The sequence below is a fragment of the Grammomys surdaster genome, unplaced genomic scaffold, assembly GCF_004785775.1.
Source record: "Grammomys surdaster isolate TR1022 unplaced genomic scaffold, NIH_TR_1.0 190, whole genome shotgun sequence".
Classification (NCBI taxonomy): domain Eukaryota; kingdom Metazoa; phylum Chordata; class Mammalia; order Rodentia; family Muridae; genus Grammomys; species Grammomys surdaster.
In genome coordinates this window covers 1,233,735-1,258,793 of record NW_021604635.1, presented here as the reverse complement: position 1 = coordinate 1,258,793, position 25,059 = coordinate 1,233,735, and the positions used below count along the sequence as shown (strand labels likewise).

Genomic DNA, 25,059 nt, shown 5'->3' with positions numbered 1-25,059 from the left:
AGGGGCAGGAGGAAGAGGGGCAGGAGGAGGAGGGGCAGGAGGAGGAGGGGCAGGAGGAAGAGGGGCAGGAGGAGGAGGGACAGGAGGGGCAGGAGGAGGAGGGACAGGAGGAGGAGGGACAGGAGGGGCAGGAGGAGGAGGGGCAGGAGGAGGAGGGGCAGGAGGAGGAGGGGCAGGAGGAAGAGGGGCAGGAGGAGGAGGAGGACACTTTGCCTTTTAAGAAGCCTCTGGCTGATACTTGCCATTCCACAACATTTTTTTTTCTCTGACATGCTTAACTTAAAATTTTCTTGGAATTAAAAAAAAAAAGTTCAATATTTTTGTAAAATATTGATAACTTAAGGCGGTGACGGTTAAAATTAAAAACTTAAACTTAAAATTTTCTTGGAATTAAAAAAAAGTTCAATATTTTGTAAAATATTGATAACTTAAGGTGGTGACGGTTAAGAAGAAAGGAATTTGAATAACATGCTTGCCTGTACATACCGTTATTCTCAGTAGTATATATTTAAGTATTTCAGGTCAGCTTTAGTTAATTTCAAGGTCACATGTGACTGCCAAGCTGACCCATCGAGTGGCGAACCCGGCTGCAGGAGGAGTCACACAGACAGCAACTGCGTGAAGGTGGAGTATGCAGATCAGAGTCAGGGCCCCTCAGAGTTTTCCCGGGAAAGAAAAACCAGAGGGTTTTGGAGTAAGAGTCTACCAAAGCCTTTTCTCTTATAGGGTTGATTCCTTAAGAAATGTTGATTTTATTTGTTGAAAGAGCCATATCCAATTGAGCACCAGTTACCCAAGTTCATCTAAGGCGCCCTTCAGTGGAACACTGTGAGTCTATATGACCACCGCTGTGGCTGAAGCTTGGTGCACACCACATTTAAACCATCCATCCGGCCCTAGTGTTCTCCCTCCCACCCCCACAGGGCCTTACTCCATAGCTGAGGTTGCCCTGAGACTCACCATGTAGCCCAGGCTGGCCCATTTCCTTCTGCCTCAGGCTTCTGAATGCTGACATCATAGGTGTGCAGCCCACCCCTGGCTGCACCCCTGGTTTCTAATTTCTTTTCTCCTTCTCATCTCCTCTCTTAGGCCCCTTTCTTCTTTAAATGAAGTCAGTTATATGAAATTACAAACACTCCCTCGACCAAATGAAACTACCGAGACTGTATTTTTCTGAATAAAACAAAGCATCAAAACTCAACAGGTAAATGAAGCAAGGGTGTGGATTTCTTCTCTTCCTGCCTGCCTTCCTTGTCTTTAGTTTTACTTTTCCCCTTCAATTTTAGATTTATTTTCAAAGGACAAAACCCTTGACAGTTTAAATGCAAGTGTAAAAGAGTTGTTGTAGGCCAGTGGTGAACCCATAATGCTTTCCTCAGACGCGCAGCACCTCCTCTAAGGCCTCTTCCTGTGAGGAGAGGGCTCTGACTGTTGCCAGCCGTCTTCCATACCCGCACAAATCTGCACTTTGGGAACATGTTACTTTTCCACGTCTACATCATGAATTTCAGCCCAAAGTTTGTCTCCCATGACCCTAATAGTTTCTACTTGGGCCAAACTATATCTTTCATAAAATGGAAATGTATTGAGAGCTTTTGTGGGCCAACCTTGTTTCACTAACTCAGCCTTCGATCCCCTTGGATGTCAAAGGGGACACATAGTACTCTGTTGGTCCAACTGTGTGACTCTTTATGGCACTTGGTAGGAATGGAGACTGGCACCACCAATTTCCGGTATCTATTTAATTTTAACTTCAAATTGTAGGTCCTTTTAAATTTTTCATATTCCCAGTAATTGGCTAAGCTGTGACCCAGACCTTCCAAATTAGCTTAACTGATGGTCAGTCCTGGCTACAAGCATTCTGCCTGTGCCTACAAGTAAGCCCGGTAGACAGCCTGTGTCTGTAGTCCAGGCATTTCATCTTGTAGGAGTCGCTTGAGACACATCTCATTTCCCCAGATGAATGAAGGCAGCACCAGAAAACCTCGACTCACTTTATAAAGAGAAAGGAGGAGAAAAGCCCCCTTCTCTGGTATAAGCTGGTTTAGTGGACAGGCAGTGGGTATGGAGGAGAGACAGCAGCCTTTCCCCAGGCAGGTCCCAAGTGTGTTTGGGCATGGAGAAACACTTCCAGATGTGCATACACAGATGTGGAGCCATGTGGCATTAAATGTAGGATAGGCAGCTTTAGAGCTGACAGGTACAGCCACGGGTGTGTCACCAGTATAAGCACACATCTCTGATTACACACAGGCTTTCTGTTATTAGTATTCTGGCTATTCTGTTGGAATAGCATTCTTTTTTCTTTTTTCTTTCTTTCTTTTTCCCCCGAAGCCAAACATTAGCCTTGTCGGATCACAACAGCCTTATAAGACTGGTGTGGCCCTCACTGCTGCAGGACTGGGACAAAGAGATGATGTTACAGTCTGGTTTCTATGGCAACGGAGGAGGGGTCATGGAAACTGAAATGCAGGAAACACCCATTCTGACTATTGTGACATAATTCAGTCTATTACAAGGAAGTAACTATCTAAGAAGCAGAAGTGTCATTACCTGTCAGCTTCTATTCACAAAAAGCTGCACTGTGTATTTCTCTTAGCTGGTCTGTATAGAAGGGGAAAAAACACCACACACACACACACACACACAGTCCTTGCCTTCTGCATGTAAAATGTGTGTGTTCTTTAGAAGCCAGTGGTTGGCTGGTTTTCCGGACATGATGCGGTTGCAGCTGTCATCGTAATGGAAATTCACTGCTGTAGCTATGGTAAATCGAGCGCTCTGCCTGTGCTGAATGCATTAGTCTAATGAGGTGTTTGCAGCGGCGGCGAGCAGGGCTGCTGGCGACTAGCTGTGAGCCGTAGCAGCACACGGGTGGAAGATAGCTTTTGCAAGCCACACTCACAGTGCTTGTGCAGGAAGTCACCTGTCTTCTAAGCCAACACTCCTGACCTCAGCAACACCCTCATCAGGGCTCTGTGACCAAGCTGTAGGTAAGGGAGAAGCATGCTGGAGGCTGTGTGCTGTCACACACGGCTCCTTCTCTTTGGGCTGTCAGCACAACAGGTTACCTGCTTTAGTTTATTTGGGAGGGTTTGCATGCCTGCCTCTGTGGCAACGCACCAGTGTCTGGTGCTAAAACTACTGAGCCCCGAGGGTAAACTTCAGATCCTAACCTGCAAAATACAATGTTTGATTTCTTAACTGTGTTTCGAAGGAAGACGTAAAATAGAAACATACAGTTTATATACATTTTTGATATGTACCGCTCTTTAAGTCTGCGTGTAAATATGTTCAAAGTTTCTATTTTTTCAAATATGAACTCAGATAACTGCTTGTATTTTTCTAATAATAATTTTGCCTTATTTTGTTTTTATTAATTTAAAAATTGTAGTATGTTTTAGGTTACAAATACTTACCTAAAATTTATTATTAAAATTGGCGTGATATAAGCACACACTAAAGCATTTGTTTCTAAGTTGGATTTTATTTATTTAGGTTGAATGTTGCAGATGGGATATTTCATGTGTTTTTGTTGGTTGCTAATTTACTAGTCGTAGATAAGGATACTATTGATTGCTTGCAAGTTCCTGCTGTTAGGTTTTTAGGAGGAAAAAAAAATCCCAGGTTAGTATGGAATGTTTGGAGTTTTCCCAAGTTCGAAGACAAAATTGCCTCCTTCCCCCACACAGCACTATGTGACCTGAACTAGCTTCCCTTCGTTCTGCCTGCAGCCTCTAGTGTCATCTACAGGTTGCTCTGTAGATGGACAGGACCAGTGAGTACAGGTGTGGAGCGGGCTGCTGAGTAAGCAGATTTGACTCAGCATTGATTGTTGGAGTGTAAGCTCTTGCCATTATTTTCGACAATCAGCCAGAGGTGGCTTGCTGTGTTGTCTTTCTAGGGTCATGCTATTTCTCAAGAGGGCTAAGACCATCTGCAGCTCTCTGAAAAACAGGGCTTTGTAGCTGGGATACGTGAAAAGTGATCCAGATGTGGTTGTTGTGTGTTTCGTATTTTTAATTCCTTTCTCAATGAAGGAAAGATTTTTTTTGAAGGGCAAGCAAGAGACATAGTTGCCTTCTCCTCCTTAAGACTTTCTCCTCACTAAAAACAAAACAGAATGTCTGGAGAACTTGTAGAAGTATAGAGATGACTGTGAAGGAGAAAGTGCATGTTTTAGACAGTATTTTATGGAACATTTTGTGTGTTTGTTGTTTGGTAGAAATGGCTCAGTCTATCTGAGTAACAGCTACTGAGTGGCAATTACCTAGAAAACTAACACTGAGTGGCCACCAAAATGTAGCTAAAATGTAAACACAGATGCCCCATGCAGAGAAGTCGCTTGGTAGCTTTACAATCTACTTTTAAAATATAGCAGTCAACTAATTTTTAAAACATGAATGTTTTCTCTCACTCTTAACATTGTGTGTGTGTAGGAACCTTCTCTAAGTATCTGCCTGTCTGACTTGTGTCATAAGAGGAAACACAGATCCCACAAAAATCCCAAATTTTAGTTGTTTTACCACATTTCAATTTCTCATCCATGTCATCAAGATTACTTTTATTTTCTTCAAAGCTGTATCTGAGCAGTAATAAGCCAGGGAAGAATGAGTGGGCAAGCGTGGCTTCCTCCCGCAGTCTTCCTGCCTCTGGTATTCTCTGTAAGTGATAGCAGCAACAGTTTCACGTTCTGGTTTTGGTTGTGGGGCTGAAGGTTGGAGGTCACAGACTTCTGGGGAAACAAGCCAAACCCAAGTGTCACCACCTCAACTCATTCTCTTTGATCTTGCCAACTCAAAAAAGAAAAAAACCAACCAAACAAACAAAAAAAAACCCAAGGACTTTTAATATATTCAATACTGCTTGCATGTGATAAAAATTCAAACAATACCCTAAAAGACAAAGACAGAAGTTTAAACAAAAAAAATTTTTTTTTACTAAAATGGTCAGAAAATCATGTCCAGATTGCCTTCAACCTTTCATAACGTGGTGGTTTTTATTTGTTTCTTCTTAATATTACTGTTGGATCTCAAATTCTTAACTGCAATAAGTTAAGAAAATATAACAAGGATTGCTCACTGAAGAATAGCTTCTCTGTTAGAAAGCTGGGGTGTGGAACACAAGATTCAGAGTGTTTCTTAGGTCTGTCTACTGTTTCGCCAGATCCAAGGGTGTATCACACACACGTGTGCACACTCCTTGTGATGCATACTTTAGAACAAGCAGCTACCTCTGAAAGCTTCAACATCCCATGACCTCTGGGTAGCGGGGCTGTGTGCTCCTTGGAGATTAGAATTTTAACTTCCTCCTTTTTCATCCTCTTAGATTTAGTTTGAGAATTGATTTGGGATGAAAGATAAAGACAGACCCCTTTCCCACAAGGGAAATGTAAAATCATTTTCCTGTTTCCGGAGTGATGTCTATGAGAACAGGCTCCTGTCAAGTGTGAGTGCGTAGGCTTCTTTCTATTGATGGGCAAATTGAGTATTTCTGAGAAAGCTTTAAAAAAAAAGTTTCTTTGGATATTTTATGTCTTAATCCCAAAGTCTCCCAAGAGACTTTGAGATTTACACATTTCCCTTCCTTTAATTTTTTTTTTCTTTCAGAGACAGGTGAGGAGAGACAGGGGGATTCAAATGGTCCCTAGGAGGAAGAAAAATCAGATGGTTTGGTGCAAATATAAAGTTACAGAAGCCGCCAGGGTATCTAGTAAATTACTTTAAATTTTAATTAATGAGACACAAAAGCCATACTACAAGCTTTAAAAATTACCCTTTTATCAATAAGGTGATAATTAGCTTTCTCTAGAATTAGCGATTCCCCAGCCCCGGGCAGTGTGCCGCCTGCTAAGTTCTATGGAATGCTGCCAATTTTTAACAATTGGTCTCTTGACAAAGCTAGTGATTTTTAATTCAAATATCTATTGTGGCATTTTCAGTTGTGGCTCAAAGACCTTTAAGATCACTCAAATCCTGGCGAAATCTCTGAGACCCAGAGTCGCTCGGAATATTTGAGTTGCATTAGAATTAGTTACTTTCTCTTTCTTCATTTTCCCGTTTCTACCTTTTCCTCAGCAAGCCCCAGTTTTCTGGCTGGAAGCCATGGTGATGAATTATGGTTTGTGGGCGCATGCACAGCCCTCGGTTTCATTCATGTTGGGTTTATCTCGGTTTCCGTTCTGGAGAGCGAGCGGGTGTGTTCCCCTGCATTCCTGCAAGCTTGCGCGGGTGGGTGATCAGATGCAAAGACTTAGGAGGAAGGAGACTCTGAGGGGAAGAACAGGTCGGAGACCTTTTTCGGTTGCGCCCAGGGGTTTGCAGTTTGGCTGATTTACCCATAGTGATGGCTACTGGGTGTAGGAGTCAGCCCTCCACATCTCAGAGAAAGCGCAACAAAACCACTGACGCATATCCATGCCCGAGCACGCACGTACACACACACACACACACACACACACACACTTTTTTTTTGGTTAGGTTGGGATGCTAGTGTCTAGGTCTAAGCAGTCAGTTCCCACTGAGACAAAAATGCCCCTGCATTTAGTCAGGTGCGCCTTTTGGAATAAATCAGCTCCCTTTAGCCACGAGCTTGGGTTTATCTTTAAGAGAAGAAGAAAATTTCTCATCCAGGGGCAGTCCTGAGTTTGTACTAAATTGAAAAGTCATTCCACGGAGTCCTGGTGTCGCCCTGAAGCCAGGGGAGCGTGCCCCTTGGCTTTCTGGGCAGGCCTGTCTGGTGTAGCTTCCCCTGGCTGCTGCAGTGTCACAGGAATCTGGTCCTGGAAACCTATGCCCACCTCTCTTCAACTCTGCAATTCCTCAGCCACCCTCTTTCAGAAAGTTTCACTTAGGAAGCACGTGAGTGAAGGTGATGTTTTGGCTTTTACGTTTATTATAGATCAGGTAACTGGACTCTGTTGCGCTGTTGTGGATATTTGGGGACCTGTGTGCGGTCTTGCTGCCAGACTCAGAGAGAACTAGGACCCGCCTCGCTTTCTGCAGAAGTCACAGCAGCTGACTGTAGTAAGAACACCAACATGCTGGGACAAGAGGCCCCAGTGTGCCCTGAGAGGTGGCAATGATGGCTGCCCAGACCCCTGATAGTGACTCGGCTTTTGAGGGCTGAATATTTGGTGACCAAAGCCTGTTCCCTTTCTCTCTCCCCATGCTGATTGGTTTATGTAGAGATCTCATTGGTTCAAAACAGATGCACCTGGCTGGAAAGTTGGAAAGAAATTTTATGAAGGGACAGATGCAAGTGAGGCAGAGCAAATAATTGCCCCAACAGGGTCCAAGTGGAGGGAGGAGAGGGGCACTATGTGTAAGTGACAATGGGTGTTGGGGCAGACCCCCAGGGAAGGGGTCTGAAAAATGTTCCGCTGGAGAGAAACGGCCATGGCTCTCAGCCGAGGGTTCTCATTTCCTTCCTCTTTTACTCACATGCCATCCCACGACATCATGTCTATAACGAGAAAACTGGTATTAAACATGAGATGTGTGTTTCCCTATCGAGAGCTGCGCCCAGGTCCATTCCCCAGCCGTGTGTGTTCTCAGAGTGGCCGTATCTGAGGCCCCGCCATGGCACTGGCCCCTCAGCCAGCCTGGGGTGGCCTCAGGATTTGAATCCTGTTTTGCCTGGCAGCCTATGCTTCTGTTGGCAAGAGAAGGAAGAAATAGAGGGAAAACACATGGTAGAAGTCAGTGGTGGGGTTCATGCTTTTCATTTTTGGAAACGAGATTAGAAGTTTGTGTAACTGAAACATCCCTTTAGACCTAACTATTTCTGGGCTACTACTGTATCAGATGCAAGACTTATTCTTTGTCTGTTTATGTATGTGCACATGCACACATACATTGTGTGTGTGCACATGCATACATGCATTGCGTGTATTTGTGTTTGTGGAAACCAGAGGTTAATATCAGGTGTCTTTCTCAATAGGTGTCTTGCTGTGTAAGACAGGGTCTCTCATGAACCTGGATCTTGCTGATTGTCTAGGCCAGTGGCCCCCAGGAGTAGTCTCTTGTCTCTGCTTCCCTAGTGCTGGGATTCAGTGCTTGCGGCACCATGCCTGGCTTATAATGTGGGTGCGGGGAATCCAAACTTGGTTCTCATGCTTGCTCAGCCAGTTCACCGACTGGACTGAGGCATCTCCAGCCCCAAGGCTCATCCTGCTTGGCTTCCTGAAAAGAGGCTGCCTTCTCAACCACACTGCTCCGTGGTCTCTGCTCTCTTCCTTGTTGGGAACATGTGTGTCTTGGCTTAGGGAGAGCAAATGAGGATAAATTCTCTTCAGAAGGGACAGTGAGGAATTAAGTGGGGTGTGATGTGTAGAGAGAGTGGCTGCTAGTGACAGTGATGGCACACACGGAAGGTTCTTTCTTTTCTTGCCTTCCCTCTTAGGTGGAAGTCATTTGTTTCAAGTCCAGTAAAGGGTCAAACAGCTGGACACGCTGTGAGAGGCGAGTCAGGAAAAGGTACATTCAGAAAGGTCTGCTTCGAGTGTGTGTGTGTGTGTGTGTGTGTGCGCACGCCTGTGTGTGTACCTGTGTTTATGTGTGTGTGTACATGTGTTTGTGTGTGAGTGTGTGTGCATGTGTGTGCCTGTGTGCTTGCATGCATGTGTGTGTGCACCTGTGCACATGTGTGTGAGTGTGTGTATGTGCATGTGACTGTGTGTAAGTGTGTGTGGTATATATTGTGTTGTATGTCCAGCATGTTATTGTTAGTATAAGTGTTGCCAAGTGTGCACATGCTCTTGTGTGTGTGTGTGTGCATGTGTGTATATGCATGTGTCAGAGCATTTGTATGTGCACGTGTGTGTGGTATATTGTGTTGTGTGTCCTTCATGTTATTGTTAGTATGGGTGTTGGCATGTGTGCATGCATTTACATATGCTCTTGAGTGTTTGTGTGTGTGTGTGTGTGTGTGTGTGTGTGTGTTCCCAGCAAGGGTCCAAATCTCTTTTCAGGTCAAATATTAGGAACTTGAATCCCTAATAACTCGTTTGAGACCAGGATAGTATGACATAAATTAGAACTATGATCATTTGAAACACATGTAACTATTTCTGGACATAGGTCAGATCATTTTTATAACCATATATGCCATTTTCAAGTCCGAAAAGAAAAATGTTTCCATAGGATCAGAGACCTGGCTGTTCCTGGTTGGCTTTAGCAGAGGGCATTGCACGTTAGTTATGTGGCTCCCGGACCCAGGGAAGCAAATCCAGGGCCGCTTTAGGCTGAAGTTTCCTGCCCTCTGATCCCTGCTTCATGCAGCCAATCCCAGGTACAGGGTTTCCTTCCTCTTCCCTGAACACAGATAATGGATAGGGTAAGAAGCATTTGTATGGAGACCACAGGCCCAAGTAAGCCTGCTTTCCAGCCAGCTCGATCTGTTTTAGGGACAGAAGGCTAAAAATAGCAATGAAAACTATGTGCTTGAGGGGGAAACGCTGGACATCTGAAGAAAGTTAAAAGCAAGAACTTATAATCTGAGCCCTTGTCCCCAGGAAAACCCCAGACACCCACATGGTGTGCGGCTGAGGGTCTGCCTCCGAGAGCAGGGCTTGGCCTCTGTGCGGCATCTTTGCAGGATGCAGACAAATCAGCCTCTACCTTTCCTCTCTAGTTGTAAGCAAGGGCATCTTTTTCCTCCAGTGCTCCCCCAGCTTTCTTTTCCAGCAACTTCTGTATCTTCCCAGGGCTCGCATTTGCCCTCAGAACAGCACTGTGGAGTTGCAGAGACAGATCTGTGGAGCTGCCTAGACTTGACTTACAAAAGCCAGCTGACTGCTTACCAGTGTGACCTGGGCCTGTATTCGGGCATCCTTGAAAATTCTAGAACTTAATCCTTCCTAGAGATGGTTTTCCTAGTCAGCCCTCACTGCCAAGGTGGTTTGGATCAAACAGAGCATTGAACCGGGCTTAGCAAGTGCTAAGTTATCAGTAACTTGTAAATGTCTACAGTAACAAGTCGGTATTTGTGTTTGTTGAGACAATGTAACACCACAAATACCTTGTCCAGTCCACTTAGGATGTCAACCCCTGATGAGCTGTTTGTCTCTGTCACTCAGAAGGGGACACTGAGGCTTCTGTTGAATAGCTTGTGAGGACTGTGTGGCTGTGTGTAATCTGCCTTCTCCACTTTGAGCAATGGGCTGGCCATTTCACTCACAAAGGATGAGAAGAAAGCTCTCTCCTGACCAGCACCAGCTGCTCCTGCTCAGCCAGCCTGCGTTGATCCAGATCCTGTCTACCTCCAAGAGGAAAGCACTTGCTGCCTTCCCACGTAAAAGACAGTGTGCGGCATTGAGACCTTGTTGTTAAAGCTGGGAGCCCTCCCTCCTTCCTTTTTATTACAAATACTGTTAATACCCTTGGTTATAAGCCTGAAGTGAAGGTCCCAGATAATATAACTCACACCTGCAATCTTAGGAAAGATAGCATGTGGATCCCAACTGAAACCTAGAGAGGGATGAAGGCAGAGAGATTTGTAAAGCTTCCCAGGTAACACAGACACTGACTCCAGTTCCCAGTGCAGACTGTAACTGCTAACGCTAGCTGCCATTGCTGCTGGCCATGTGACTTCCTGAAATGGTAAATACTTGCAACTTTGGACAAAATTAAAAGCAGCCTGCCTTCAGTCTGGGTACCAGTTACATTCCTGGAGAGTAAATTCTCTGGTAGGGTTTGGGTATGGCTTGAATATGTCCCCTCCCCTCCACCCCACCCCGCCGCCCGCAGAGGTACTTGGGCTGGGAGCTGGGTGCCCAGGGTGGTGCATTAAGAAGTGGGGCCTAGGGCTGGAGAAATGGCTCAGGGGGTTAAGATCACTTCAAGAAGACCCGAGTTCAATTCCTAGAACCCACATGGTAGCTAACGACTGTCTGTAACTCCAGTTCCAGAGGGTTCCAAACCTCCAGACAGACACATATGCAGGTAATACACTAATGCATTATAAATAAAAAAAAATTAAAAAGATAATGTCTCATTAAAAAAAAGTGAGGCCTAGGTCTAGTGATTAGGCCACTGGAAGGTCTGCCCTTAGAAAGGACTACTGTGGTTCTGGTAGGACCATGGTTAGTTCCTGAGAGAGAAAACTGTAAAAATAGAAAGCTTGACCAAAGTTCTGGCTTCCTGTGTCTCCATGCCCCCTTCTCCTCTTGCACACAGTCCTATCAGGATGTCAGCTGCCACAAGGCAGTGCCACCAAGGGAGCCTTCATCAGAGGTCTGTCGGATCAGCCTAACCAATCTCATGTCTTCAGGCTTCTAACCTGGAAGCCAGATAAATACTTCTTTTCTTTATAAAGTATTAGCTTCAAGTCCTTTATTGAGGAACAGAAAACAGGCTAGATGGATATGTAAGTTGAAGTTATTCATATGTTCAGAAAAATTAGGATTTTTTTTCTATACAACAGGACAATCATTTGTCATGTGGTGCTGCGCCCCCAGCACAGGAGAGCCACTTGTCTCTGCTGTCCTAGTGACAGACATGCTTACTATGCCTCCGCCCTTGAGCCAAGTGAAACCATGACCAACCCATTGCTCTCACCACTGCTGAGCCCGGTGGGCCAGGCCACTCTCCATTGTTGTTACTTCCTCTCGCCTCCTTAAACGTCTGACCGAGAGCACTTGCCGACTTGGCTTCGGTTCTCAGTGTCCACACAGGAGCTCTCATCTGGGCATCATTCCAGTTCCACCGGATCTGATGTTCTCTTCCGGACTCCTCAGAAACAGGGCATGCACATGGCACACGCAGACATATGGGCATGGAAAACACTATACAAATAGAAAGAAAAGGTTTTAACTCTTAAAAAAATAAAAATCTCAGTTGATTCAAATGGTGACGTGTGCCAGCCGGACAAGGGGAGGACCACAGAGCTGCTCAGAGGAGCCTGAGAGGCCCTCAGAGGCTTTGAGGGGAGAGGTGCAGAGAAGAGAGGCCCTCAGAGGCTTTGAGGGGAGAGATGCGGAGAAGACAAGCCTGCAGAACATGCAGTATTACTTTCAAAAAGGCAAGTCTTATGGGAAGACACTTTTTAAAAGTGGCTTCATAGAATTGGAAAGAAAGAGGTAAGGAGAGTGTGCGACCACAATGCTGTCCAAGGACTTCGATGGTCAAGCCCAGGGAGCCATCAGAGCAGCAACAGGGCATCCAAAGTGAGTCTCAACTCTAGTTAAGTGTTTGTGGTGCTTCAGAAACCTTTAAGCAACGCTTCTACCTGCAGAATGTCGCGTAGCCTTAGTTAGATTATGTGTTCAACTTCCTCTCTCCTGATAGGAACCTGTATTCAGCTGGCACCTGAGATTCCTGAAATGTTTTCCCATGCTAATGAGGCAGTACAGTCCCTAAGTCTTCAGCCGGCGACCTTTCCCCATCCTGGATGTTTCTATCCTTGGTTCCCCAAATTATATAAGTCTTGAATCACCACAATTAAAGTTGATCTGCCTCTCTGCAGCTGGTCCTGATGTGTCTTCTCCACTGTATGTACTCACAGGGTTTCCGAACCCCCATCTATGGACCGGTGTGGGTCAACAATCCCCAAGGGCAGAAAGAACCACAGTGAGCCACCATGTGGGTGCCTAGAACTGAACCTGGGTCTTCCACAAGCAAAATGTGCTCTAAATATTCCCAGGCCACCTTCTCTTCTTTTAAAGGCACCGGTTCTATTGGTTTGGGGCCTCATCTTGTGACCTCACTAACCCTTACTTAATTCTGTAAGCAACCTGCCCCTAAACACAGCCACATTGCCAGTTAGGACTTCAGTACATGAAAGGAACACAAATTAGCCAATGGCAGTGCATACCTAAGTCTGACTCATTTTATCCACATCCCTGTAAATACCATGGTAACCGTGCCTCCTAGTGGCCTTTCCACTGAGCAGGTGCCTACATTTCCTGGATATTTACGCCTGTCTTGTTCCTGCTCTACTCGATCCAGTCATGCACGGCCCACAGAGGTTCCAGCTCTCTCTCAGCAGAAAAGGTGGTTTTCATGTCCCCAAATCTCACCCCAGAGTTCACACTTGGAGAGTCAGGTCCAATGTCCTACCTGTTAGTGGACCACGAGATCCATTCTAAGATGTTTCAAATGCCAGTTGGAGAGTAGTCTTGACGGTGAGAGTTCCAGGCAAGTGGAAATTGTGAGTCACACTTTCAGACCAGGTTTTCTCTACTCCAGCTCTGTTCTGCTGGCTAGCCTCCCAGTGAGCTGCTCCATTGCCTGAGTCTGAGAGCCTTTGAATTAAACATCTCCATGTGGTACCAGTGCCAGGGTCAGAACTGCAATCCTGCATTCCTGAATCCTATGCCAAAGCAGCTGTCAACAGTGACCAGTTAATTTGAGGACATCTTAATTTGATGGTGAACAAGGTGATGTCAAGCATAGACAGCTTTGAACAGGCATCACTGGGAACGCCCGACTCCAGCCCACACCGGGTGGGTGCTGTGGGTGATCGGAAGCAGACTGCTCAGTCACACGTGGATGCTAAGCCCGAGAGGAAGGCTTGCTAGTGCAGCTTGCCTGGGCGTTAGAGATAGTCCTGGAGATTTTGATTTCCTTTGTCCGTATTTCATACCAAACACCTCAACTGGAGAGTTCTGGTGCTTCCTGATCCCTGCCTGGTGTGGCAGGTGATGTGTAGAAAGCTATGGGAAGAAGACTGAGGGTGGGTAACCTTGGTTTTCAGTTCTTATGGATGGTGACAACTCCCACACCCCTGACGGAGCCTCCAGGACAGAGGCAGGTGCCAGGCAGATGTCTGCTCCCCACCTGAGGAGAAACCCTGGCTAACTGCCCCTTCCACACGGACCTTGGAGCTTTAGAGAGGGGACACTATATTTTCTGGATGAGTCAGTAGATCTACAGACATGGGGAGGTCACTAGAAACAGTCGTGAGCCTGAGGTCCTCTGTGGCTGGCCCTGTCCCTCAGCTGGAATATTAACTGTCCTAAAAGACAACCTTGCTTACTTGCTGCACAGAAAACCTAACCTTAGCATTCCAACCTCCTTCCCCCACACCTCTTCCTCCTTTGTTTTGTCCTCATGAAAAGTGTCATGGCCTCCCTCCTCAACTGCCTAGACAACAGTTGAGAATTCCCAACTTTCCTCACGCCATGACTTCAAGTCTGAAAACAAGACCTTACGGATGCTACTTGTAAGAGAGCTTCCTGCTTCCCCTGTCCCCACCTCCTCCCCACTGCCCTCGCTCAGGCTTCCTGGCACCCGCAGGACCACAGCTCGGCACCCTTACGTCTGGTTCCCTCTTCCTTTAGCCAGGTTTGCACACTGCACTGATGATACCTTCGTAAGACATAAGATCTGATTATCTTAGCCTGATACATAACAGAACTTTGTTTCTCTTAGATCTGGAGTTGGGCAGTTTAGGAGCAAAGTGAGATCAGTGAAGGACGCCCTCTGTTTCCAAGATGGCTTCACATTTCTGGGCCCTTCAGACAAGACACAGTATCTTCGTATAAGAAGAGAGGGAAGAGGCAGGGGTGGTTCTTAAATCTTGAGTTCTTTTATGGGGTAGCTAATTCAGTTCATGGGAGGAGACCATTCCTGGCTTAATTACTCCCTGGGGGCCAAACATTTTAATATGGTGGCAATGGAGATCTAATTTCAACATGAATTTTGTAAGTCTTAGTCACTCAAAATGTTTTCCCTCCGTGTGTGTGTGTGTGTGTGTGTGTGTGTGTAGCATGGTGTATGTGTGGAGGTCAGAGTGCAACCTTCTGGAGTCAGTTTGTCCTTCCCGTCATGTGGGTGTCAGGAATTGAATTCAGGTCGCAGGTTTAGGGCAAGCTTCTCTACCTGCTAAGCCATGTCACCTGTCAACTCAACTGTTTACAACCCCTCATTCCATTCCTTACACTTGGTTTGCCAAATATTTTACCGTGTCCTCAACTATGTCATCATAGTCTATGTCTACTGCTTATGATTACCTCGTTATAGATGGTTCTTGGGTACACGTCCCCAGTGCACGTGTAGTGATGGCTGGCTATACACCGTTGTGTTAGCGCGGTCGCTCATCATGGATAAAGCACACGGAAAGGAACAAATGAAAAGAGCTGCTGAGACCTTGCTTGCCCCCTCCCCTTGCCCCTCCTCCTCCTTTCCCTTCCCCTCCCTTCTTCCTCTCCCCCTTCTCCCTCTCCACCCTCCCCCAGGACTGTCACCTTCCTCGTTGTCTTTCTGTGCCCTGACATTCTCTTGTGTCAGGCCTTCATTTGATGACATTCTGTGTAAGGATGCAGACAGACAGACAGACAGACAGGAGGAGGATGGGGAGTAATGGAGATTTAATTCCAAATATCATGCAATTATTAGGCTAATAATTAAGATACAATGGGTGAATAAAGTTGGTGTTTATTTCCTCCCAGACTGTAATTAGTTCTCAGATGTGCTGTAGGTTGTTGAATTTTAGTAAACAGAAAATACCACTGCTCTCTGAATTCAAGCAGTGGCAAGAACCTGGTCATTTTACAGGAACAGGAATGGAAGCTGGAGGGAGCTAGTCCCGACATGGGCAGCATTGCCAAGGCCTGTGCCCAGGAGGCCTGTGAGCTCAGGCTGCAAACCAAGTCTGGGAACCACAAAGACACGGCCAAGCGTTTCTCCTTGCCCACCCCGGGGCGAAAGTGCTTAATTCGCCTTTTAGATATTCTCACCAGTGTCTGGATTGGGCTAATAAATATGACAATAAGAACGAAGTGGGGCGGGAAAGGCTGAGGCAGCGTTTCGTTAGTCTGTATGGAGTATTAGCCAAAGCTTCAAGAGCCCTCAGCAATGAAACGGGAGCTTCTGCCGCAGGCATTTTAATTAGAGGCCCTGGGAATATCAGGGGCTGTGGTCGTGGAGGAAGGCCTAGCCCTTCTAAGTGGACCCAAGGCAAGCCTCCATCTAGACCCTGTGTGGCTGCTACGGGTAGGGTTTGGGGAGGAGAGCCAAGAGTTGCTGGGAGGAGGGGGTGGGGCTCTGTGGGCTTGTGTCCAACAGCAATTAGCCGTTCAGTTGTCTGCATCCCAGCCCTTGTTTTGACAAATGGTAGCAAAGATCGACAGAAAGGCTTCAATCCATGATGGACACCAGAACAGTTTTGAAAAGGTTCCTTTCTTTCTCTCCTCTTTCATCCTGAGACTTAATACCACAGAAAGGATAAAGACGTCATGAGTCGAAAGCGGCTAGCATACCTAGTCCCTGAAATGTATGGGTATTAAACAGAGAACGCGTAGGCGTGTTGCACCAGAGTTCTCCGGCTCCCGGAGACTCATTTCAGAGTGCTTCTCCTTGCCCTCGGTGCTGCTTCAGCTGCTTGGGCACAGGGTGTTCTGAACCCAAGGCGAGGGGACAGTGCCTCTGTCCTACGGACTCAAGGGGAGAGCCCTGAGCTCTGCCAGCTACCGACACCACTTGCACAAAGAGCCAAGAACCAAGAGAAACAGATGGGAGCCTCCTAGAGTCGTGGGACGGTCACCAGCGTTGGGTTTCCTCCTTCTAGCTTGGAGCTGGGACATGGTGCGTGACACAGTGGGATTAAATGGGGGTGAAAAGCCTGTGCCAAGCCAGGATGAGAGTTTAGTACTCAAAGCCAACACTTTTGTGACAGCTCAGGGACACAAGTACTAGCACTGGACACTGAGTCCTGGAAGATTCAATAACAGTGGGCCCACCCGCTGTGAACACTTTGGGGGGGGGGAGTTGGGGAGATGGGCCACTTTTGAGTTGGCCAGGTGGCATCGGCAGCACATGCGGGTTGAGGGAGTGGGAAAGAGTGTCTCAGGAGGTCAGTGGAGAAAGAGAGGTCAACTGGTAGAGTGACTTTGATTTATTAATTAGCATGAAAATGATTATTGAGTGCTAGTAACAGGTGAGACTCATGGACTAGCTTACTCTGGACATGGAGAGCAGGTGTCTACTAGAGCAAGAGACGGGCCTTAGAGACCCCTTCTTCTACAAAGCGCTGTCTTCTGCCAGTCATGCTTTGTCTCATGGGAATGCTCAGGCCCACAGTCAGTTTCCTGTTTCTGTAGGTTGGAGTTTAACTATCTCATGTGTGAGACTGTCTCAATGAGGGTACACTCTGAGTGAGGGTACACTCTGAGTGAGGGTACACTCTGAGTGTGGGTACACTCTGAGGGCAGCTACTTCCTTCCCTCCTATTGCACATGAAGTCCTAGGGTAGGCTGTTGGTGTTTTCTTGTTTTTTAAATATATATCATATATCATATCAATCATCTATTTATCATATCTATCTGTATACATGTGTGTGTATGTATGTATGTATACATGTATGTATGTGTGGCTGTATAAGTTTATGTGTACCATATGTGTGCAGTGCCCAAGGAGGCCAAAATAAAGCATTGGATCTACTGGGGCTGGAGTTACAGGGGGTTGTGAGCCACCATGTGGGTTCTGGGCACTGAGCCTGGGTGTGAGCATTCTTAACCATCTCTCTAGCCCCAGCTATTAGTGTCTGGACAGCACAGGATGAGAATTATAGCCCTGCCAATGTCCAGGTAGACAAGTCACCTCTCCTTGTGTCTCTGAGTCTTGGCATTGTCCTCATTAGAGGGGAGATGACAGTGCCCAGATTAGCTACTGTGGCACATGAAGCGGGAAGTTCAGGGTGCATTGGCAGACTGAGCCAGGGCTCAGTATGTCTTAGAGTCTGAGAGAAGTCAAACTTCAATGCTGTTGTCCCTATGGTCACTGGGAAGACACTGCTTCAGAGCCAAGGTGGTTTCTCATCAGCTCCAGTTGCCAGGGTTACAGCTGCCCTGTGCTCCTCAACCTGAGGGCCTATAGAACAGTTCACTACATATGTGAGACTTGACATCACCCTCTGCTGAGCTGAGCTGGAAAATTTACAGCTTAGAACACAGAGTCCGGTTGACAGTGCGGCTTTGGCTGGGTCTGAGCAGATCCAGTTCTCAGCTGTACTTGATGCCTATCATCTAACAGAAACATTAGGCCCCACCAGATCAGCCAGGACCCGAGTTCCAGGAAATTGCATTAAGTGGTCCTGAAGGGCTCCCCCTGCTTCTATCAAAAAGGCAGCAACATGCTTTCCTCATCTCCATCTTTCTCAGAGTTCATGGGAACAAGCACGGGGCCCTGACACTGTGCACTCCATTTTCTTGCTAGTCATCACCCTACAGTTTATCCAAATGGTCACTCCTGCCTCTGGCCCAGTTCCTGCTCTCTGTCTATTCCTGTGGTTGTTCTTCTCAGAGACATGGGAAAGGGAGACTTCAGGGTGCAGAGCACGTGCCCAGGTTATCATTGACAGTGTCACGGGTCCTGGGAAACTCACACAGGGCCAAGTCTCTCCTGTGGGAGTTACAGAAACCCAACAAGGTGATCAATGCCTGTGCCAGGGCCTGGTACGAGGCAAGCTCCATTCAACAATGTGTTGACTTTCTCTTTTGCAAGCTGCTAAGTGTCGAGACTCTGTCTTTGAGACTGAGGTAGATAAGGAGTGTTTATTATTTTGTTAAAAAATACTCGATTTGGGTACCCCCCTTTCTCCTTGTCTCTTCTTCATTAAGATCTGGTAGGAATCTATGTGGCATACTGGTCACCTAAGATTGGCAAACTCATTTACTCATCCACCCGTTCACTGGTAGCCTTCCTGCTCTGTGCGTATCCTTATAGATACAAACGTGGGAAGGACATGACCTTACCCACCACACACTCTTAGTCTAATTATGGTGCCAAGCAAGAAGGCCAGCAAGTCACAGATGAGCCCCATGCATGGGGAAGCAGGCTATGCAGGGCACGGTGCAACAGGGAGTCGAGCTCATGCCTAGGACATGCCCCCTGAACCTTTGGACGAATCCCTTTGCATATGCTAAGAAGAGAAGAGAGTCTAAAAAGAGATATGAGGCTGAAGCAGCCTGTCCCGGGGAGTCCCAGAGGGAGTGGAGGTGCTGGAGCTGGCTTCAGGTATATCTTATCGGGATCTCCCTCTATAGGCAGAATTCTTCTCTACCAAAGGAGAAATGGGCTCTCTGCAAATCTATGATACAGAGCTAGGCCAGGGGAGAGGAGTTTCTGGGAAGCAAGGGTCGGCAGAGGATCAGGAAGAATTCAGTCAGTTGTGCCCATCGATGGAAAAGGTCCTGACTTCCAAGGAGTCCTTGAGGGTGTGAGTCTTGTACCACTACAGAAGGAAAGCAGAAAGGAGAGGAGAGGGAAGGAGGACCATGACTCCTGGATCTCCTGCTGCTTCCACCCCACACTCAGATCACCCCACTTGGCTATCTTGCTCAGCTCCATGGTCAGCCTTTGCACTAAGCCTCACACCAGAGAGGTGCAGATCTTCAACTCACACAGGGGCTGTATTCTGTTGGCTCTAATCTGTCTTGAGGACCCTAGTTTTGAAATAATTTTTTTCTTAAGAGGCTCAAAAAAGGGATGGCCAGGTAGTATCTTCTGTTAGAAGAAACGGCAAGAGTTAAGTCAATTTAGGAAATTAATAGAGGTATGCATATGCGCTCATATATGCACATACGTAAGTTTAGATAACTGAGAATAAACAAATGGCATACTGTGGTTTTTATCTGGCACTTTCTCTCTATACTCCCCTTTGGACACTGCATCGGACAGGCCAGAATTCAAACTGAAAAGCAGAGTTCTGGAGCCTGTCTTGCCCTGGAGTCTAGCCTCAGGTAAATGTGGCCATTCTGTGTAGGAGGAGCTAAGGTGGGAGGAGTTAGGAGAGGAAGAGGAAAAGGAAGAGGAGGAGCTATGGAGAGCAGAGATGTAGGAGGATGAAGAGCCGTGTAGGTATGGAGAGCAGTCGCGGGTAACAACTTATATTTAGGTTAGCTAATTGGGAAACACCTCTAATGGTATGCGCATACTGTTATTGAGCATTAGTAAACATGTAAAGCCTTTGATTAACATTTAAGCATTAGAGTCTCATTTCTTACCGGGCCGTGTGGATGGCGGGATGGTCTGGGCACAGCCCAGCTTTGTAGAGACAGCGTGGAAGATTGGCAGAGCCATCTCCCATGCTGGCGTCTCATGGGTGGCAGGGCTGGTGTCTCTGGCTGCCTGAGCCAGTGGTCTGAGCCGAGTGGCCACAGGCCTTGCCTAGTCTGGAACATGGCGGCCCCATATCACAAGACAGATTGGGTGCTGCTGTTTTAAAATATCTAACGTAACAATTCTGCCTCCACTTAATGTTAGGATTATATCACCAGGCCTCTGCTGTATTGGTTTATGTTATATTGCTTAGCTATCCAAGTTGAACACCTTGGCTTTGTTTATATTTAAATGAAAATGAGTGTGTCAGTACAGGCTATAGTTAATCCCAAAGAGGAGAGGAGAACGACCACTGACCCAGACCTTCATGGCTAAATTCTTTGAAAAAAATTAACTAAAGCAGGTGGTTTAATTCATGTACATTCATGTCTCCCCCTGAGTGGGTTTTGAGAGGTCAGAACTGGGTGTGAGGAAGACAAGGTTTTTACAGCTCCAGGGTAGCAGGTTTCAAATGGGAGAAAAGAGGTGAGGTTACAGAAACAGAACATAATCATAACAATTTAATCATAATGACCTCCTGGAACAATGACACAGTTGCAAAGTGGGCGTAACAAAGTAGTCATAACAACAGGTAGTCATAGTAACCTTCTCAAACAAAGGTAGTAGTAGCCTGAGGTGATTATAAACAACTTCTTTTAAACAAAAGTATGGTTGCTGTTTTCTGGACAATATAGAACCATTTGTAGTTAACATTACAGGTGGAGTACAGCCCAATCCTTGAGAAACAGAGGTTTTAAAAAAAAAACTAGTTTGTCTTTATTATAGATGGTTTTTAAGCCTAAGATGGAGGCAGGCTGGTTCTTCACTATGTAGCTGTACAGTCAGAGTGAACATTTTAAAATGTGGTAAGAGCTGTAGTGTAGCTGAGTGTCATGACACTTAGAAACCACACACACACACACACAGAGAGAGAGAGAGAGAGAGAGAGAGAGAGAGAGAGAGAGAGAGAGCGCGCTCCAGTTGTGTTTCTGCTCAGAAATGCCCAGTGGCTCTTCATCCAGCTCAAAAAAAAAAAAAAAAATGTTTTCAGTGACACAGGAATAGCAATACTGAGTGTTAGATTTTTGCACGTAGCTTGGACAGATAATGCCAGACCAAACTGTTAGTATTCTGTCTAAACTCCACCTCCACAGTTACTTGGGGGCAGCCAGGTATGCTCCTCCCCACAGTTACCTGGAAACAGGCAGGTAGGCCTGCCCGATATAAAAGGGGCTGCCTGCCCCCCTTGCTCCCCTTGATCCCCCTGCCTGCAGGTTCTCTGTCCCCTCTCCCCTCCCCCCTTCCCTTCCCCCTCTCTCCACGTGGTCATGGCTGGCCTCTACTTCTCTCCTCTCTCTCTCTCTCTTCCCCCGCCAACTTCCATCTCTCCCCCCACTTTTGCCCTATATCCTGAAAAAACTCCCCTCATGGAACCGTCTGGTCTGCTGTGGTCTGTTCCAAGCTGCGCGCGAAAATCTAACACTGAGGCCCCCGTTGTCTCCTCTACCTCATTCCCAGCCCTGTTCCTTCATCTTGTACCTGGCTTGTTAGTTTTGACACACTAAGTCGACACCTGCCCCAGGGATTTTTACCTGTTGTTTTACTTCTCTTTTTTTCTTTTCTTTTTAAAGATTTATTTTATTTATACGAGTACACTGTAGCTGTCTTCACACACACCAGAAGAGGGCATCCGATCCCATTACAGATGGTTGTGAGCCACCATGTGGTTGCTTGGAATTGAACTCAGGACCTCTGGAAGAGCAGTCAGTGTTCTTGACCACTGAGCCATCTCTCCAGCCCCAATTCTGCTTCTCTAGAATGTCTTCATCACACATTCTTAGGACTTTAAGTGTCTTGGAGTTTGCTTGAGTTTCCTTTAATTAGAGAGACCCTCCCAGACCCTCCCTGCCATTTCTAAGCTTGCCTTTGCAGCATTTCTCAGCATGGCTGGTTCCATGTCTGTTTAATGGTTTGCTTCTTCCCACCGAAAGATAAGTTCCATGGGACCAGTAACATTGGTTGTCATTCGTTCTATATCCTTGGTACCCAGAATACTGCCAGAGAGTGAGAACTAGACAAACATTTGCTGAAGAAGTGGGTGAATGACTGAGTGAATGGATACCACAGAAAGACTCTCGCTCTGCACTCCCAGGTGCTAATCCCCACTGTCTTAGTTAGGGTTTTACTGCTGGGAACAGACCTCGTGACCAAGGCAACTCTTATAAGGATCAGAGTGTTGCCTGTGCCCTTGACCACCACTGCCTGACTCTACTTGCCTTTGGGGGTTGGAGGTGAGGTGACTTGGAATTAACAGCACAGACTCCCAGAGCAGGTGAGAAACATGCAGCAAGCTCCTCTGAACATTGCTGCAAGCTCCTTTAATACCCCCTACCTGCGCCCCATTGGTCCCAAGAAAGCATCTCTTCTAGACATCAGTTCCCGAATAGCTGGCATTGTCTGTGGCAGCAATCCTTGGTCTCTCAGGCAGTCCTCAATTAGATCCTCCAGCAGGAGATGCCTTTGAGGCTGTATGGCCCCCAGCATTTATGCAGAGGTTGCGCCACCATTCTTCCTACATCAGAGATTCAGTCTATTATCCAGGCAGGAGCATGATGCAGGAGGAGCTGAAAGTTCTACATCTTGTTCTGAAGGCAAACAGGAGAAGACTGGCTTCCAGGGAGCTAGGATGAGGTTCTTAAAGCCCACGCTCACAGTGATGCACTTCCTCTAACAAGGCCACTCCTCCAATTAGTGCCACTCCCTGAGCCAAACATATTCAAACCACCACACCCATCCATCCCAGTTTCACTCATAGCTCTACAGACAGTATTCTCTTTTAGAAATGTTCTCTTGTGAGCAAGTACACCAACAGACCTCTGCCTCCGGGTAGATGTAGAAGCTTTGGTCCTGAGAAGCAACAGGAAACATCTGGAAAAATGACCATCATTTTTGTCAGTGGGAAAAGTGATGGAAACCTTAACAGATTGTATTCCAGGAAAACCCTACCTTGTCTACTATGTAATGGAGAGCTACATTGGAGTAGTTTTTCACCCTGGGACTCAGATAAATATGGGAGGAAAGAGGAGGCTTCAGCCGGTTAGAGAGATTCGTGCTGAGCTCCCTGGAAGGGTAGCTTAAGTGCGCTCAGGTAGCTTAAGTGCGCTCAGCCATATGAGGAGATGAGGAAGGGACCATGGGAGTTGGGACTAGGGTGTCAGAGAGAGTTTGGAGACCAGGCAAGGAGTGAGAAGGGTCTAGAATGAGAGAGGGTCCTTCTCTAAATAGAAGATTCCAGAAGGAGATTAACCTGAATCTCAAGAGGTTGCTGGGAGGGGCTGGAGTCCAGAAGATCCTGGGATGCTGCCAGGAGCCACAACAGCAATTTGGATAAGAAAAGTTTTATATAAAACACCCTAAGGTGGTGTCTGCAGAGAAGGGGATTTTCCTGAGAGTAGAAAGGAAGCAGTGATAAACTCAGAAACCAGACAAACCAGAAGTACAGCCCCTGCAAACCAGCCTCTGCAAACCAGACCCTGCAAACCAGCCTCTGAAAACCAGCCTCTGAAAACACAGCCTCTGCAAACTAGAAGTACAGACCCTGCCAACCAGCCTCTGCAAACCAGAAATATAGACCCCTTTGTCTGGAGGGCACTGTGAATGGTTACTAGATCTGATGGTGAGCCACGCTCCCTTCAGAACCCACTTGCCATCCTATGGAAAAACAGTCCAATGAGGAAGGTCCCTTCCTCCTCTCCCAGACCTGCAGTCCTCTCCAGCACCCTCTGTCACAGGACAGACATCAAAACAGGGCAGAGGGGTGTGCAATGGCAGATACTTGTAATTCCAGAACTCAGGAGGGTCTGAGCTACAAAGAGAGACTAAATAAATTAGTAAAAATTAGAAGGATCTGGAGAGACATTGTAGCCAGGTGGTTCCATTACAAGCAGGAGGACTGAAGTTCCGACCCTGGTCCTGCATGACAGAGGCAGAGCCAATCAGGTATCTGACATCACTGGCCAGCTGCCCTAAGTTATTTGATGAAGTTACAGACCAAAGAGACCTCATCTCAAACAAAAGATAGCTCCTAAGGAGCCACACCCTGAGGTTGTCCTCTGACTTCTACACACATGTATGTACATATGCACACATGTACTGTCCCATCATGCAAGCCACACACATGCACAATGTATTAACAAGAGTAAAATAATAAAACTAATCAGAGAGAGAAATATGTTTTTTTTCTTTGAGAAACAATCAATTTGAAAATATTATGAATGTCCAAACAACTGTGTATTAAAAAAACCCTCAAGTTCCAGGGCAAACAGTATAGCCCAATTGTGGAACACTGGTCTAATATTCTCAGGAACTCTGGGTTTGGGCTGGAGAGATGGCTCAGTGGTTAGGAACACTGACTGTTTTTCCAGAGGTCTTGAGTTCAATTCCCAACAACCACATGGTGTCTCACAACCATCTGTAATGGGATCTGATACCTTCTTCCGGTGTGTTTGAGGACAGCTACAGTGTACTCATATACATAAAATAAATAATTCTTTAAAAAAAAAAAGAGCCTGGGGTTTGACTCTACCATTGTAAAATAAATAAAAGCCCCAGCCTCTGACTGTTCTCCTTCCATTTCTGAACTTTGTGATACAAGCATCACTGAAAAGGGACCAAACACTTAGGACAAACTGTACAGCACAGACATCTTCACAATTTTTGGACTCTGGAATTCTGTGTGAATTAAGTTCAAAGATAAATTTTTAAAAATAGATGAAACTGGTTGAGAGTTAAGCAGATAACAGGCGCACAGAATTTAAATAAGGCTGCTGTCCAGCCTGGCTCAGCTCAGTTCCTGTAGGAGCCGTCTATAACCTCAGCGCTCATACTGGAAGAAGAAGGGTGGAGGCAGGAGAATTCCCTGACACTTGCAGGCCAGCTAGGCTGATGTAAGCAGCGGACAAGCAACAGAGAACATGTCTGAACGATGAGAGGATTGTCATGTGAGGTCCTCCTCTGACCT

The 25,059-nt window shown here is 46.5% G+C and overlaps 1 protein-coding gene across 2 annotated transcripts in view; it reads left to right on the top strand.

The window, feature by feature from the left end:
• Positions 1-2,864: 2,864 nt before the first annotated feature.
• Positions 2,865-25,059, top strand: part of Scml4 (Scm polycomb group protein like 4) — a 91,918-nt gene continuing 69,723 nt past the window's right edge. For both annotated transcript variants that reach the window (XM_028769027.1, XM_028769026.1), the window contains exon 1: positions 2,865-2,993. The gene's annotated coding sequence lies outside the window, so the exon portion shown is untranslated. The remainder of the gene's footprint in view (positions 2,994-25,059) is intronic.